Source organism: Staurois parvus, unplaced genomic scaffold, assembly GCF_062004578.1.
Source record: "Staurois parvus isolate SC_StPar_1 unplaced genomic scaffold, SC_StPar_1.0 ptg000813l, whole genome shotgun sequence".
NCBI classification, from domain to species: domain Eukaryota; kingdom Metazoa; phylum Chordata; class Amphibia; order Anura; family Ranidae; genus Staurois; species Staurois parvus.
Window position 1 is genome coordinate 5,849,748 of NW_028318609.1, and position 19,107 is coordinate 5,868,854.

At 41.9% G+C, this 19,107-nt stretch overlaps 1 protein-coding gene across 3 annotated transcripts in view; it reads right to left on the reverse strand.

Annotated features, from left to right (window-relative positions):
- The window catches only part of LLGL2 (LLGL scribble cell polarity complex component 2), a 154,077-nt gene that overhangs the window by 127,177 nt on the left and 7,793 nt on the right, over nucleotides 1–19,107 (reverse strand). The window contains exon 2 of one of the 3 annotated variants that reach the window (XM_089654923.1): nucleotides 10,112–10,200. The exons of the other annotated variants lie outside the window; for them this stretch is intronic. The gene's annotated coding sequence lies outside the window, so the exon portion shown is untranslated. The remainder of the gene's footprint in view (nucleotides 1–10,111; nucleotides 10,201–19,107) is intronic. 3 annotated transcript variants of the gene reach the window in all.

Sequence of the window (19,107 nt, forward strand, 5' to 3'; positions counted from 1 at the left end):
TACACTGTAGTATTTCCAGACACTGCATTGTCACTGGGCAATATGGGGAACTTTAGTATAAAACATTCCAACATGTCCCTAATACATAAAAATTGGTGTGAAAATGCTACAGTGTAGGGAAGACTTTAAACTGATATTAAAAGGCTTTAATAGCAAACATGTCATACTTACCTGCTCTCTGCAATGATTTTGCACAGAGCAAAACCCTTCCTGCTGAGCGGCCTCAAAAGCAAGCTGCTTGCTCTGGGGGTACTCGTGCATGTTCGCTCCCGAGCTGTGTCTTGAAGACACAGAGCATGGCTCAGCCCCACCCCCCCCCCGCTCACTCATTAGCCAATGAGGAGAGAGAGAGCACACACACACACACACACACACACACATTCAGTCTTTAAAAAAATGTAATTGTGTGATTCCCAACTCTGGAAAACATTAGCTGTTCACTTTGTTTAGGGGAGAGAAGAAGCATTTTCACTTCCCTGATCCTCCACGCCGCTGGCAGACAATGCTCCCCGTGCTTCAGTAGTGAACTCTACCTTAGAGGCATCACATCCAAAGTAAATCCATGGACCCTGCATCCGTGTTGAGGATGCCAGGACATTATACTGCTGGAGAATGGGGGGAGAAGATGCTGTGGGAACCAGTCTAGCAGTGTGTTGGAGCCTGCAGAAGTGGAGGACTGGGTAAGTAGATCTTCTTTTCTATGTACCCTATAAATGGACAATTAACCCTAGCAGTGCAGGTAGAGCCCCACTGTAAGGGATCATTTTCAGGTTTCCTGGAGTAACTGCAATACATACACATTTCCCAATGTTTTATTCCTTCAAAGACCCTGCAAGTACAGAAAAATGCACTACATGCTGATCTACCAGAAAAGCAAATCAGCCCCTTTTTATGGGTTGACAACACACAACAGTTTTGAAAAAACTAAAGTTGTTTTTTGCTATACTGCTAAAAACAGAACTGAAGTCCCAATTTTAAAAACTGCAAGCAGGCAGGCTCTGTCAATCACAGCCAGTGAGGAGGGAGCAGGGGGTGGGGCCGAGTCACGCCGTGTGGAGCCGGCTCAGAAATAAGCCATAGCAACTTGCTATGGGGCACTTGGCAGAAATTGAGGGGTTGATGTTGCCAGAAGTGTCGGCAGTGGACCTGAGAAGAGGAAGATCAGGGCTTCTTTCGCAAAACTATTGCACAGAGCAGGAAAGTATAAACCAGTTTGATATTAAAGAAAAAAAAAAAAAAAAACTTGAACATTTACAATTAGCATTCTGGCACACATTCAATACACTTAGGAAAAAGACACTTGTGTAGCATCTCTCCCACCCCCAGCTGTAACCATACATTAGCATTATTACACATTATTCAGGGGAATATAAAAGCGGTCAGGACATACCAGTAGTGGATGGAAGGGAAGCCATGTCTACATAGTGAATGTGAGCTTTGAGAGCCTGCAGGGTTGGGTAGAACACACAACAGCATGATTCAGGGGGATGGCTGTCGATTTATGACCCTTGACAGATAAATGTCACTGAGGCACAAAAGGGCAGACTATGAATGGAAGGTAAATAATGCAGAATGAATGGGATCTGAACAGGGGAAGAAGGATGGGCATACACACAGTCACCACTGAAAAGGAAAAAGTTTATACTTTTTTGTATCATAAAAAAGGTCAAATGATCGGATATAAATTTGTAAAAAAAATGTGAATGTTTTTTTGCATAGAGATGAGTGGGGAGGCTCTGGTAGTGAACGTTTGTTTTGATGGAGAGCAAAAACAGCCTGAGAAGATTCCATCAATGCTGAAGCCTCAGCAAAAGTATGGAACACAAGATGATACTTCTGTACCAATCACCATCCTTGAGAATAATTATACCGCTTACCAGATGTGCTACGAATTTTGACAGTCCCCCCCAATGGTCCTGCCAGTAGAACATTTTTCTGTTCTATTCAATGTACTGTATTTATGGAGAAGCAGCATTGTCACCTTAGTGCAGGAGTATGTAGGGTCTACAGAACAACCCTTCTTCCTCATGTCTATAACAGAGGGGGAGTTGTAGTCCACAGCATGGCCTAGACCAGGCATGTCCAAAGTCCGGCCCGCGGGCCATTTACAGCCCGAGGGTCGGTTTAATACGGCCCTCCATGTCAGTTTGTCAGTGTGTCTTATGGAGCGAATATGGAGCGGCCGGGTCCGGTATTTCCACCGCGGCCGTGTCAGAATACCGGGCCGGCCGCTCAGCTCTGCAGCGGGACCTTACCTGTTCCTCTATCCAGCGGCGCGCTGTCTTCCCGGCTTCTGTAGTGTGGGCGCTGGGCATGACAGCCGGGTGCCAAGTGCGCATGCGCAAGAAGCGGTGCTTTTTGTGAATGGTAAGGCGGTACCTGGGACACATGACAGATCCCAAAAGCCGCCGGACCAATCTTCTCACTCATGCGCACTGGGCACCCGGCTGTCATGCCGAGCGCCATTACAGAAGCCGGGAAGACAGCGTGCGGCTGGATCTAGGAACAGGTAAGATCAAAGAACAACTGCGGAAGTAAGAGCGGGTACCTGTCAAATTCAGGTACCCGCTCCCCACCTCCCCAAAGGTCAGCAGTCATCTGTACTGTCCGCAGTCTCTGGTCATCCCTGTGCTGTCTGCAGTCTCTGGTCATCCCTGTGCTGTCCGCAGTCTCTGGTCATCCCTGTGCTGTCCGCAGTCTCTGGTCATCCCTGTGCTGTCCGCAGTCTCTGGTCATCCCTGTGCTGTCCGCAGTCTCTGGTCATCCCTGTGCTGTCCGCAGTCTCTGGTCATCTCCTGTACTGTGTCTGCAGTCCATTAGTTCAGAAATTCTTTTTTTCCTGTTTTCTGCCTCTAAAACCTAGGTGCGTCTTATGGTCAGGTGCGTCTTATACGGCGAAAAATACGGTAACTTGGCATAAAATAATTTATTTGCATTTAATTGTAATGGTTCAAAGAATGTTTGGAAAAATGTTCGGCCCTCCACCATGTTCACTTCATCCAATCTGGCCCTCTTTGAAAAAAGTTTGGACACCCCTGGCCTAGACAAAGCTGATAACATTGTTTGCTAGAAAGGTGCAGTGTGCACAGAACAGCACTGGTTTTAGGACATGGTCAACAGGTATTTTTTGCACTTATTGAACAGATATAACAAAAACACTTTCAGTGGTATATTTAACAGACCAAGGGAGAAGTATATCAAAGCAGTTCATGTTAGGGTTTAAATACACTTTAAAAAGGACTGCCAAAAATTATAGAAATGCAAACTACCATACTGAGGTCTGAGGACTGCCCAAAATAGGACAATTTTAACAGTCAAACAGAAATTTTCTAGCAATTTTGACCACTTTCAAGCAGCATTTGCATATAGAATCACCAGAAATTGAGAGAAACTAAGCAATTTATCACCAACCGGTCTGATTGATCACAAGCACAGTGTATTGCAAGAGTGCATCTAAAAATGGGGAAACTGGAAAAACTGCTGTATTTGTCCACTAGGATTGATCAAGGCAATTCAATCCCATCTCGCTCTCTCCAAAGCCACCAATTCAGATCTTTACTTACTTTGCGATTTAAAAAAAAAAATAGAGTTGAAACGTTCAAACACTTTTGTAAATTGTAACATGCATGGCCAGTTTTACACCTGGCAGACATTCAGGTGGACTTAAAGCTGAGCTGCAGGTATTGTTTTTATTGCATAATTATGGGCAGCACAGTAGTTAGCACTTCCACCTAACAGCATTAGGGTTGTTGATTCGAATCCCAAGCACAGTACTACCTGCACTGAGTTTGCATGTTCTCCCTGTGCCTGCATTGGTCTACTCCAAAGACATGCTGGCAAGTAAATTGGCCCTAGCATGTGTATGTATGAATGCAAATTAGAGACCTTAGATTGTAAGCTTCTTGAGGGCAGGGACTGATGTGAATGTGTAATATACTTATTTTAATTTAATTTTAAGTACTTATATAGCTCAGTCAATTTACGCAGCACTTGACATATATTGTACATTCACATCATATGTAAGGCACTGTGTAAATTGGTGGCCCTTGAAGTACCTGTACTACATTTAAAAAAAAAAATAAAAAAAAAAAGTTATACTGGACCAGCTTGAGCGGGTATCTGATTCTGACACGCACAAGCTCCCACTCAGATCACGTAGGTCGGTGGTCTCCAAACTGCGGCCCGGGGATCGTATGTGGCCCTTTGCTTGCCTTTATCTGGCCCTCGGGGCATTTTCCTCCCACTGATACAAGACACTGTTGCTTTCCTCCCACCAACAATGGAGCACTATTTCCCCCCAACTGACACCAACAATAGGAAACTATTCCTCCCACTGACATCAATTATGGGGCACTATTCCAGCCACCAACACCAATTAAGGGGCACCATTTCCCCTAAATGACACCAATAGGACACTATTCCTCAAACTGACACCAATGATGGGGCACTATTCCTCCCACTGACACAACTGGGTACTGTTCCTCCCGCTGACAACAATTAGGCACTATTCCTCCCACTGACACAACTGGGTACTGTTCCTCCCGCTGACACCAACAATTAGGCACTATTCCTCCCACTTACACCAAAGATGCGTTGTTTACTCCCACTAATGCTGGGACAATTTCTACTCCCAATGGCTACAGTCCAGCCCCACAAAAGTCTAATGAACAGTAAACTGGCCCTAGGTTTAGAAAGTTTGGAGACCCCTGGCCTAGGTGATAGGAAGAAGTTCGCCTCCCCGCAGTCTTCTGGGACACGCGACAGGTCCCAGAAGACTGCAGGACCATTCACAATGCACAGCACAACTCGGGCATGCGCAGTGGGCACCTGGATATAAAAAGGCATAAGAGGTCACAGCCGGGTGATGACAGTTAAGATGCTGGTGCCGAGGACCAAACACTGTCCCCGGCACCCCCTCGGGTGAGCACACCGCTGGATATTTGTACAGGTAAGTGTGATTATTAAGTTAACAGCTATAGTTTTTGTAGCTGCTGACTTTTAATTTTCAAAAATCTACTGGAGCACCACTTTAACATTTTTTATCAAATGTTTGTGCCTACCCCTCCCTCTAAAAAGGCAACGTATTTTCCTTACTTCAATATAGCCATCATGTGTCTCAGTCTCAATACAAAAATAAGATCAGACACAGCACAAATAAAAATAAAAGGTAGCACAAGTAATAGTGTATGTCTGACAAACAAGTGCACAGGGCACGCCACTGACTCAAAAGCTAGGAAGCAAACAGGGAAAACTACCTGGAATTTGTAGCTGCCCTTCCCTAAATCCACCCAAACACCACGCTACAGTCCCTTCAATTTCCTAGCACACCCTCCCCCGACATTCTCATTTATTGTGGAAGGCCTAATTAAGGCACCCTCAACAGAAAGACTGAATGACTGTACAAAGTTCACCTACAACAAGCAGATAATGTCCACAGTTCTTTTAACTCTCAATGTACCACTGTGACCTGATCTGCCATCTTGATTTAGTAGCACAATATTAGGGCTCATTAAGACAGGTGCCGAGTCCAGTAATCCGTGCAGAGCTGCATCTCTATCTCCTTGGAGGTACATGCAGGCAGGCCATAGAAGTGGATGCAGATGTAGTAGCTGCATGGGCACAGTCGAATGTCAAATATTGCCGCAAAAAAAGTGTCCATGCAGTCGCTGCCACTGCATCTGGTAATATGCTCTGCTGCACATCGCTCCAAGGAGGACACAGCAAAAAGCATCTCTGCATGGAGGATGGAATTCAGCATCCATCTGAATAAGCCCTTAATGTGTAAAGCTGACCAGACAAGGTCATATTTTAAAACAGTTCCGTCCATCCACACAAATGAGGTGGATAGCGGACAATGGGACATTGATCAGTGAATACACTGATCAATGGAAAACATTCCAGGGGGGGGGAGGTCCTTGCTAGCCAGATTAAAGTGGCATTATTAAATTAACAGATCTACTGGCAGGATCAACAAGTAAAAAAACCATGTTAAAAACCCAGAAAAAAAAAAACACACTGTAGTAAAAGAGCTCTGTCACCAAACTGAAACCGTATACAAAAAGTCACCAACAAAAAAAAAAAAAACCAAAATAAACCAAATAATCACCCTACTGAATAAGGATTGTCTGCTAAAGTCCCTTCGGAAACTGAACATCCAGTAGTGTATTTCTGGGGTCCTCCATGCCGCCCTCTGTCAGTACAAAGCACAGAGTGACTTTAACCACTTGCTGTTTTATAAAACGGACCAAAGTTGCAGTGATTATACTGGGATCATGACAGCAGCTACAGTCATTGTCCGAGTATAATTTTTCTGGCCAGGGATTCTCTTTTGTAAACAGAAATCTGAGCAGCTAAACAGCTGCTGGATTGCTTTTACAGGCAGCAACCCCCAATCCCCCCCCCCAGTCACCTTTACTGGGCTCTCCCCGTTCTGAGTTGAGTAAGTATGCTACCAGTGGCATCTGGCTCTAGGCATACCGCAATAGGAACTCATGTTGTTCCTTCCACTGTGTGACGTCAGAAACTGGAAGTAATGAGGATTTAGTCACTTTTGGTTTCAGCTCTGTCAATAGAGGGAATTCTTGTTTGGACTGTTATCCCAAAGGAGGTTATTCATCCCTTGGGATAGCAACAAAAATTGTTTTGTTTTTTTTTTTTTAAACCAAAACACCAGCTTTTAAAGCATTGCCTATGAACACTTTTAGGCACCTTACTTTGGCACTGTTCAGTGGGCACACACAATATTTTTTTTTTCTAAGTGCGACATCTTTGGTATCTACTGTATTCACTCAGTGTAAGATATTTTATATTTTACTAAAAAACTTGGTATTATACTTTGGGTTTGTGCAATAAAACTCATTAAAATGTAATTGTCAAACCAAATGGCTGGTGTCCTAACTGATCAAATGTGCAGCATCATAGAAGTTGAAGGTCAAAAAGAGACTAAAATGGCGCCTTCCTTAGCTGAAAATGTCAGGAGGAGTTCGCTTTAACTTTGCACTATAAAGGGAGGGCTTCCACTTAAATTTTTCTATTAACAGCAGCTCACAGCATGGCTTTAAAGACAGTTGGGTGTAATTGGAATGGGCCACCAACACACCACAAGGAATATTTCATAGCTGCACACCAAGAAGAGAGAAAATTCTCCCTGTAGCGGGGCTGCAAAAAGCATTGGTCTTCTACTTGCAAGCTCCCTGCAGGCTGTAAAATCGGATACTGCAGCCTCTTCCCCCGTACTCCAGCGGTCGCAGGTCAACTGACATCATCAAGAACTATGCAGAGCTCATAGCTTTGCACTGGACATCAGGATGCTGAAAGACAGTTCACTGCTGGTACACAGGGGAGAAAAAGGAGAGGCACCAGCTGGCAGGAGCACATAGGATCAGGTAAAACTGCTTTTTGCACCTGCCTAGATTTAAAAGTCCTCAGAGAGGAGTTTTAATATACATAATCCTCCTCCCCCTGCACTGCACCGATGGTTCATATCTGTGTGCTGCATTGCAGTAAAACACAGGTATGCCTAAATGCATAGAGTGCCATAAATAATGCATTTTGTTTTGTGTTTTGCAGCATGGTACATTTCTCCACACTTTTCTACAATGCAGTAGCTTGAATGGGCCCAACTACACTATGCAAAGTGCAGTATACTATACACCAATTTGGATGGGTTCAAAGACACACTACCAAGCAAACAAAATGATTGCCTTGCTCTGGGCCATAACAGAGTGGGTGAACTTAATTTTTGAACCTTATTAACAATGTGACAGCAGTATCTGAGGTCTGACTGGTTGCTGTGGGTTACTGCATTATACATATGCTCCTCCAGCTGTCTTATTTCATCAAACTCTCAGTGGAACATTTTGCATACAACAGCACAATCAATGGCTTGAATTATTCTCGGATGTATACACTACACCCAATGTTTCCATAAACGTAGCATAAGAGACTAAGAATCATAGGAAATGTTGAGTATAAACATGATATTGCCCTTCTGTGTTAGTAACAATCTTAGGGCAAAAAAAATACGATTGGTGTTGGTGTGTTTTTGAATGTGGTTATTTATTAGGGATGCACCGATACAGATACTGGTATCTGTGCCCATACGGAGCATTTCCACGAGAAGACAGTATGGGCTAGACTGCTTTTATTGGTCAGCACCGTGCCTGTGCTGACCAAATCAGAAGCCGTCTAGCCCGTACTGTCATCCCTACAAGGAGAAAGAAAATGTGGGTATTTCAAATCCCCAGACCTCTTCTTGCAGGAATGACACTCGGACACCACTGGCTTGTGTTCCAGCCCCCTGCCCTTCACAAAGAGATCTCCACTGGAGAATACACAGATATGAGGATGCAGCCTCCTGTGCGGATTGCCGTGTCTGTGCTGTGGAAGGAGCTGGCTACAAACAAGGGCAAGAGGGGACATATGGTGGCACAGCCAGACCGTGTTGGAAAGGATCCAGTACCTGCACCCGACCAACCTGATCCTGCTCCTGGTTGTGAGACAACCCCTTCTCCTCCATACACCAATCCATCTTCGAGGGACAGGGACCCCATCTTCAGACCATGCTGGCTAGTAGGCCTTGTGCCCAGGGTGCCAGGATGGGGGTGGGAGGGTAGTGTGTAAAATCAGAATCCCCAGCCACAGGGAGGTTTCCTGCACTTCTCCTGTGTGAACTCCAGCTTTGGCAAGCCTGGGTTCACACAGGAGCAGTGGTGAAACGAATGCTTTTTGGACAGGAATCGTACCACATTCCTGTTCGAATCGCATGCCATTCTTTGCGGTGCAATTTGTGTCCATACATTCTGTATTGATGAAACTTGCACCACAAAATATTGGTACTCAGTATCGGCGAGTACTTGAGCAAAAGTATCGGTACTCATACACGCCGATCAAAAATGGGTATCGATGTAATCCTATTATTTATCTTCACAACTTGAAGAGGAGTATCCATTCTGCTTTTTTTTTTTTCACAGAATATATTGTGGAATGTCACAATGATGCACTATTGAAATTTAAATCGACTTGCACATGATGCACACTGAGTGCACTTTGTTTCTTGTTCACATATCACTTATGTGTATATATGCACCTTTTAATCACTGTCATTTTTTTTGTAAGGGTGTGTTGAATAATACATATACCATGTTTATTAACTCTCTGAGCACTACACATACTTTTATTATCTGTTGAATCCTGTGGGTGAGTCATATTCTACAGCACAGCTAAAATACCCATAGGGATGAATGGGGCTGTGGTACATCAAAAAGAGGGGACAGCGGGGCATTTTCTGGAGAGAGGCAGCATCAGGCAGGGCTGTGCAGTAAAGATTGATGGATAGGGGAGGAAGACAAGTCTTTAGCAAAGCACACAAGGGTTGGAGGAATTTGTAAAAGGAAAAATTCACTAAAAAGGTAAAAACGTCTCCTTTAACAAGGTAGGCATTTATGCAAATGACCAGCTTCCTACTAAACAGTTTAGTTGGCAAGTTTTTGATATTTTCAAAATATAACTTTTATTTTACTACAGTTATAAAGCAGAGAGATTGGAATTTAGCCAAAATTTAGATGGCCAAACATTCCCAATGATACACAGCCAATTTTTTTACATCAATGACACAAAAGAAGCAAATTATTGCTAAATGCAATGCTGTAAGGTACTCAGGTACCCTGTAATTTAAATGAATTGTGCTCAATTCAGTACTTCGCCGGGAGCAATTTTGTTCAAACTATTTAGTTATCAATTTTTTACTTCTTAACACCAATGATTTCAGCAGAGTGATGAAACCACTTTTTCTGATATGATAGAGATTTTAGATTTTGGAATTGGGGCCTATGTGAACAGTTCTATGTACTCAAATGCACTACATAAAATGTCAGCAATATTCAAAAGGAAAAAATAAATCAGAGGCTTCCTTGAGATATTAGTTGGCTGGATGTCATGCAGACAGACATTTTATTTGTGTCCAGTTTGCAAACACATCACTGGGCAAGGAATGAGAAGTCTCTAAAACAAAACAAAAAGGCAAAGCCAAAATCTGTCCCTTTGGTGCATAAGGCCAGAGACACCATCACACCAGGCTGGACAAAAGTGAAAAATGCACTCTACAACTTACTGTCAGGGTTGAAACTCGCCAGCCTTACACTAGGTGAAGAAGTCTTCCGTGTACAATGGTATACTTTCCTGGAGGTCCACTTTCTAGCCCTGAGAAGAGAAGGTATTACAGAGTCAGAAAGAGCCCTGTCCTTCAAGAGGCATGTGTCAAAACCAGCGACTGTAAAGCAGGATGAGAGATAGGAGTCTTCAACAATAAGTCTGACCAATCTGAGGAGCCCACAGCCTTTTGACATTCACATACCACATTCTTCTTCCCCAAGACAGTGCAATCAGAATCACAGGATTGCCCTCCACCTTTACACTGCACAACAGGCGAGGAAAAGGCTACAAAGGAGGAAAGGCTTGGATAAGGGAAATTTGATCCCAGGAATCACCAGGACATCCTCCATAAACTCAATCCCTGGTCTGGGATGTAAACTTCTTCAGTTTGTTAAAACTGGATGCCAAAAGAGGTCAGTTGCATTTGGCAGATCCAAAAAGACTTGGTTTGTCGCATACTGACAGGAGTTGTAGAGCCCTGAAGTGAGAATGGGCTTATGAGGGCTGCATCAAAAGGCAGCTACCATCTTCCCCAGCTACCTCATGTAGACACAAATTGAGGAACTTTCCAGTGACTTCACCTGGGAGTGAAAGGATAGGAATTCCTCCTCTGGAAGCAACACTTTTGCCTGTGCCGTGTCTAGGACTCAGCCCAAAGACTCAAGGAATAGGATGACGCCCTGTATCCTGCAATGTACAATTAAGAAAAATAGACACAGCAGGCAGTACTTTTTTTTTCAGTGCAACAGGTTGCAAAGCAAACTATCACATTGCTACATCACTACAGTGAATGCAATGGTATTGAACTATCACTCGGCACTGCGTCTTCCCAGGCACGCCAGCAATTGTACTATTAGCATAGCTTTCTGGCGTAAATGAGTCCAAAAGAGCCATTACAAAAACTTGCATGTGTGTCAAATACTATACATGTCACATTTTTAAATTATTTTATTATATCTACAACTTACTTATTATACTGATGTAAGTTTTATCATGGGGTTCTTCAAAAGTGTTAAAAAAGGTAGGTCAAAATACTTGCAGGCCAGTAGTGACAGAATAAACAGTGTACAATAAATCATTACTAATGAGATCTTATGCGCTGCCACACAAACCAACAACTAAACTAAACCAAAAAGCACCAAAAAACGTTTTCCACCACTAAAATACATTTATAAGAGAAAATAGCGCTGCACTAAAAAACAAGTGCAGAACTATTTTCTCTTAATAATCAATCATTGCACCATAGGACAAAATAGACGAAATGAGGTTATCTGGATAATGATGATTCCCTTTAGGAAAGGCAATTTGGAAACATACATGAAACAAAATAGTTGCCAAAGACTAATTTAGATCGGTAACAAGAAGAAAAAGTGGTCTCCACATGCATGCTTCCAGAAAACAAAAACTTCACAGCTCAAAAATTACAATAAAAAAGTTAGAATAGAGAGTAAAGCAAGGTGGAAAACAAGGAAAGGCACACACAAGGGGAGAGCAGAAGTATAAAAGGGAAGAAAACACTAGTCAGAGGGAAGACTAAGCTGGCCATACACTAGAAGAACTTTGTTCAAAAACTTTCACTTCAGCAAATTTTGTTTGATTATTGAATTGTTAGTGTGGTCAAATTGACGTTTGATTTTTTTCTCTACAATCAATGATTCAGTTAAAATAAGCAAATCCACACACAATTGACTAGTCATAACTTCCCATTCAGTCAAACGCAATAGTGGCCATACACCTTCAATAAATGATTTATTTTAGGATATACAGGTGAAACTCAAAATTAGAATATCGTGTAAAAGTTCATTTATTTCAGCAATGCAACTTAAAAAGGTGAAACTAATATATGAGATAGACTCATTACATGCAAAGCAAGATTGTTCAAGCCATGATTTGTCATAATTGTGATGATTACGGCTTACAGCTCATGAAAACCCCAAATCCACAATCTCAGAAAATTAGAATATTGTGAAAAGGTGCAATATTCTAGGCTCAAAGTGTCCCACTCTAATCAGCTAATTAAGCCATAACACCTGCAAAGGGTTCCTGAGCCTTTAAATGGTCTCTCAGTCTGGTTCAGTAGGAATCACAATCATTGGAAAGACTGCTGACCTGACAGTTGTGCAGAAAACCATCATTGACACCCTCCATAAGGAGGGAAAGCCTCAAAAGGTAATTGCAAAAGAAGTTGGATGTTCCCAAAGTGCTGTATCAAAGCACATTAATAGAAAGTCATGTGGAAGGGAAAAGTGTGGAAGAAAAAGGTGCACAAGCAGCAGGGATGACCGCAGCCTGGAGAGGATTGTCAGGAAAAGGCCATTCAAAAGTGTTGGGGACTTTCACAAGGAGTGGACTGAGGCTGGAGTCAGTGCATCAAGAGCCACCACACAGAGACGGATCGTGGACATGGGCTTAAAATGTTGTATTTCTCTTGTCAAGCCACTCCTGAACAACAAAACATCAGAAGCGTCTTACCTGGGCTGGGCTGAAGAAAAACAGACCTGGTCTGTTGCTCAGTGGTCCAAAGTCCTCTTTTCTGATGAGAGCAACTTTTGCATCTCATTTGGAAACCAAGGACCCAGATTATTGAGGAAGAATGGAGAGGCACACACTGCAAGATGCTTGAAGTCCAGTGTGAAGTTTCCACAGCCTGTGTTGATTTGGGGAGCCATGTCATCTGCTGGTGTTGGTTCACTGTGCTTCATTAAATAAAGGGGCAACGCAGCCGTCTACTAGGAGATTTTGGAGCACTTCATGCTTCCTTCCGCAGACAAGCTTTATGGGGATGCTGACTTCAATTTTCCAGCAGGACTTGGCACCTGCCCACACTGCCAAAAGCACCAAAACCTGGTTCAATGACTGTGGGATTACTGTGCTTGATTGGCCAGAAAACTCGCCTGACCTGAACCCCATAGAGAATCTATGGGGCATTGTCAAGAGAAAGATGAGACACATGAGACCGAACAATGCAGAAGAGATGAAGGCCGCTATTGAAGCATCCTGGTCTTCCGTAACACCTCAGCAGTGCCACAGGCTGATAGCTTCCATGCCACGCCGCATTGAGGCAGTAATTGCTGCAAAAGGGGCCCAAACCAAGTACTGAGTACATATGCATGCTTATACTTTTCAGAGGTCCGATATTGTTCTATGTACAATCCTTGTTTTATTGATTGCATGTAATATTCAAATTTTCTGAGATTGTGGATTTGGGGTTTTCATGAGCTGTAAGCCATAATCATCACAATTATGACAAATCATGGCTTGAACTATCTTGCTTTGCATGTAATGAGTCTATCTCATATATTAGTTTCACCTTTTAAGTTGCATTGCTAAAATAAATGAACTTTTGCACGATGTTCTAATTTTTCGAGTTTCATTTGTATCTTTCCAGATAGGATAACTAAAAATGCATTCAACCAACATGCCACTTATGGGGAAGTAGACTAGATCAATAGATAAGATACAAAGTTATTGATCTCATCTCTGTTTACACCTGGAAATAATAGTGTTGCATTGATCACTGAGATACTTGGTTCATAAATACAATCGTGTTTCTAATAATCAGATCATGAAATTACATGGTTGGAACAAAAAACAATAACTGATAAGTTATACAAGACACCCCCCCTCCCCAATGACAGCAGGCAGAGGGTTCCTCTTTGAAAATTGAAATTGGCACAACTGTGCACAGTCACGTCATTCATTTACAGAGAACTGTGAACGAACAAAAACTACAAGTCCCGTCTTTCACAGACATACTTGTAGCGCTCAATGGACTATGAGCACACTAATCATCGTGTTTATAGTCCATTCACTCTGCCCCGATCATTGTATGGGCTTTCATTTTGAAAGCTGGTGGAAGAGAGCTGAAGGACGTGTCTGCAGGAGCCTGACATTGCACCCACCATCCACTAGTCACAGCTTCAATTCTTTGCAGGTGTAAGAAATAAATAAATAAATTCACATTTTTTACAAGCAAAACGTGGATTTATTTTTTTTTTCACCTAACTAGTTGCAGACTTTGGGTATGCTATAAATGCCCAAAAAAACGTCCTCATTGTAGAGAGGACATGTGTAGCATGTCCAGTCTCTCTGTCCTGCTTCTGGGACACCCCACATTCATTTTATCATGCGATTGTGCCATCATTGTTATTATTATTATTATTATACAGTATTTATAAAGCGCCAATAGTTCGCTCAGCGCTGTACATTACAAAGGGGGACAGAACATGTGACAGAACAATACCAATACAATGCAAAACATGAGGGGATCGAGGGCCCTGCTCTTTCGAGCTTACAATTTCCACTGTTAACCACTTACCCTCATGAGGATTTACCCCCCCCCCCCCCCCGACCATGCCATTTTTTGCACTACGTTACTTTAACTGACAATTGCGTGGTCATGCAACACTGCACCCAAATTAAATTTACATCCTTTTTTTCCCCAAAAATTGAGCTTTATTTTGGTGGTATTTGATCGCCTGTGCAGTTATTTTTTGTACTATTGAAAAAAAAAAAAAAAAGCAACAATTGATAAAAATATTTTTTACTTTTTGCTATTAAACATGTTCAATAAAAAAAATATAATTGTAAATTAAATTGGTTTACGTGAAAGCTATAGCGTTTACAAATGGCGGTATATATACTGGGATTTTTTGTTTTTTTACTAGTAATGGCGGCGATCAGCAACTTATAGTGGGACTGCTATGGGCATTCTGACACTGAAGGGAACTGACTTGTGGTCACTGACATCCCTAGTGACACCAATACAGTGATCAGTGCAAAAAAAAAAAACCACTGACTGTGCTAGTGACACTGGACAGGAAGGGGTTAACATGAGGGGCAAAGACTGGGGGGCGGTGCGTTGGTGCTTCACTGAAAGCACACTGCTCTGGATGGCTGTGCACAGCCATTCAGAATAGTGTGCCAGAGCCGACAGAGAGGTCTGTTAGTAAACAAAGCAGTCCTCCTCACAGTCAGAGATGCTCGGTAATCAGAGGCCGCGCCCTGATGATTGAGAGCCGTGAATTACAGTTAAGACACGCACACCCCCTACCTGGAAATACAAAGATTTATATATATATATATATATATATATATATATATATATATATATATATATATATATATATATATATATACATATACATACATACACATATACACACACATATATATACATACACATATACACACACACACACACACACACATATATATACACACATATACACACACGCGCGCATGCAATTTTGTGCACCCCTGCCAGCCTGTAGCAGTATATTTGCTATAGGGCGGTTGGGATGTGGTTAACCACTTGCCCTCCAGAGGATTTACCCCCCTTCCTGTCCAGGCCATTTTTGGGGTACGGCACTGTGCTATTTCAACTGGTAACTGCGCGGTCATGCAATGATGTACCCAAACAAAATTTGTCTTTTTTTTCCCCCCCACACAGAGAGCTTTCTTTTGGTGGTATTTGATCACCTCTGCGGTTTTTATTTTTTGCACTATAGACTAAAATAAAAAAAAAAAAAGATATTTTTTACTTTTGGTTATAAAAAATATCCAACAAACTCAAGTTAGTCATAAATTTAGGCTAAAATGTATTCTGCTACATGTCTTTGGTAAAAAAAAAAAAAAAATCTCAATATATGTATATCAATTGCTTTGTGTGAAAGTTATAGCATCTACAAGTATGTGTGTGTATGTGTGTGTGTATATATATATATATATATATATATATATATATATATATATATATATATATATATATATATATAAAATATGAAATATGAATTTACCTAGCTTTTACTTTGATTGCCCATCCCATTTCTTCAGATGCTAAAATGCCAGGGTAGCACAACCCCCACCCAACCCCCCCAATTGACCCCTTTTTGGAAAGTAGACATCCCTAGGATTTTGCAGAGAGGCATGTTGAGCCCATGGCACATTTTTATTTTTTACACAAATTTTTTGGATTTTTTTTTTCACACAAAGTTGTCATTTTAATGATATATTGCTCATGCATGTCATGAGTATATGTGGAACACCACTTCAAAACACATTCTCCTACTTCTTTCGAGTATGGGGATACCATATGTGAGACTTTTTGGCAGCCTAGCTACATACAGGCCTCCAAAATCCAATGACCACCTCCAGGCTTTCAAAGGGCATATTTCCTCATATCACTTCCCCACTACCTATCACAGTTTCGGAGGCTCTAACATGCCAAGATAGTACAAACACCCCCCCAAATGACCCCTGTTTGGAAAGTAGACACCCCAAGGAATTTGATGAGAGGCATGCTGGTAGGTTAATTGGCTTCTGTCTAAAAAATAAAAATGTATGAATGTGAGTTAGGGACTGAAGACCGAGCCTTTTCTGACACTTTGTTCACATGAAAAAAAATGTTTGCCTAGAAAATTACTTTGAACCCCCAAACAGTATATATTTTTTTAAAGCAGAGGCACTAGAGAATAAAATGGTGGGTGTTGAAATTTTTTACAGCACGCAGTATTTGCAACTCAAATCTTTTGGTAAAAATACACTTTTTAGAACTTTAATGCACAAACACACAATATATCGTTCAATTGTTTGGTATCTACTCAGCGTAACATCATCTTTTATATTTTATCAAACATGACATGCTTTAAAATTGCGCATGCCCGTGCAATGGCAACAAAGTATATAAATTTTTATTATCCATAGGCGAGGTTTTAAAAGCCTTCACAGGTTATCAATTTATATTTACACAGGAGGTCTAGTGCTAGAATTACTGCCCTCGATCTGACATTCATGGCGATACCTCACACGCGTGAAGCAACCGCTGTTTACATACCGACACAGGGTCAACGCTTGTGCACGCAAGTGCGTGCACAGGGAGGCAAGAGTGCTTTTTTTTTTTATATATTATTTTTACACTGTCCCTTAAAAAAATTTTTTTGGTATCATCACTTTTAATACTATCATGGGGAATGCAAATATCCCCTATAACTTCAATGGGCATTGTCATATATTCTTTTTTGAGAAATCTGGGGTCTATCAGACTCTAGATATCTCCTCTGCCCTTACATTATCTAATCAAACCAATATCGGTGTGATCAGATGCTTTCCCAATTTACAAATGGCGCTGTTAATATCCTGCAAAACTGAAGTGATGAAATGCTCGTAGTTTCCAATTTCTTAGACTATAGAGAGGATTGGCACCATTCTGGTCTCTGACCAGCTTCATGATCAGCCAGTGTAACTTCTGCCTGCATTCTCAGATTCCCCTGTGGGACAGGATCAGAATAGTATTACTTTGCTTTTGCTGTCATGAACCTAACTCCATCAACTGTCTTGAATGAGCCAAGTTTTGACAGTTCAGGATAGTACTGTGATTGGCCCCATGTATCATGTGACAGCTGTGGGCCAATCACAGCTCACTAAGAAGAGGAGCAAGCAGAGCTGTTGTGAATGAGATTGATTCATAACAGCTTTGCTTACATTGTAATGATCGGGTCCCGTTTGCCGGGATCTTCATTCCGCTGGACACAGTAGTCGCGAGGGGGAAGGGGGGGGGGGAGCACTGCGCGCCTACTTGGGCACACAGTGGCTCTGTGTTAGTACGGCCAGAGTGACATACGGGTACGTCACTTTGCCTGTAGCTGCCGCCCTGCCGCAGTACACTGCAGGTGGTCGTGAAGCAATTAAACATTTTTTGCGCCTGTTTTGCAAAACAAACGTGGTTGTCCTGGATATTTTTGTGTTTGTTGTCTTTATTTTAATGTTTACGTGCTATAGGTTTCCTTTATCTATACACTGTAGCAAGTTATGTACAAAGCAGACTTGATGTTTGCTGGTGTATTTACTGAAAAGCACTCATGCCTAGTCTGCTTAGTACATCCACTGTCAACATTTTTAAAATTTTAAAGCAAAGACATTTGTGTATTCCACGAAATCATATGTACCTTTGAGGTTTCCTGGTGCTAGGAGTGTATTAGTTCATGCTAGTTGAACGTGTGTAACCCTTTCACTGCCAGATCCATTAAAAAAAAAACCCACGGGTGATAAAAATGTAAAAAGTTTTATTTATTTGTAACACATTAAAAAAAAGTTTACACTCAAGCACGCAAATTTATGGTTTGCCATGTAAGGTATCGGTGCAACCTCGTCTTTTTTATTTTACCAAACTGGGTAATTTGTTGCGTTTGTGTGCCCTAAAATGAACTTTGGCGTATTTTGTATATTTGCAGTAATATTGTGCAACATAAAAGAATGGAACTACCACCATTTTATTCTCTAGGGTGTCTACTTTTAGAAAATACATAATCTTTTGGGGGTTTATGTAATCTTCAGGTCTAAACTGATTTTTATATCCACTTCCCGCCTGGCCTATAGTAAAATGACAGCCTCTCGCCCCTCCGGGAGGGTGTCATATGATGTCTTTCCCGGATCACGCCTTGCGCGTGCCCGCAAGGTCGTGCTGTGGCGGGATCTGTCAACGGCTGTGTACCTGGGACACGGCCGATAACAGACCTGTGTACCGGCCCCATTGCCAGTACCATGCGACTTGCTGTGACCAATAACAGGTCACATGACAGCTGTAAACAATGGATGGCTTCCTTTCATGCCATTCATTGTATACAATTGTGTCTCGCTGTGAATTATTATTATTATTCAGTATTTATAAAGCGCCAATAGTTTGCTCAGCGCTGTACATTACAAAGGGGGACAGAACATGTGACAGAAAAACAACAATACAATGCAAAACATGAGGGGGATTGAGGGCCCTGCTCTTTCGAGCTTACAATCTAGGAGATGGTCACAGTGATCACATGCACAGGCTGGGCCAATCACAGTCCATCTGTGTCATGTGATTAGCCATGACCACTCACAACAGAAAAACCTGAATGAATCGATTTCATTCAGTTAAATGGTTGCTTATAGCAAAGAAATGCTTTCCTATAAGCAAATTGT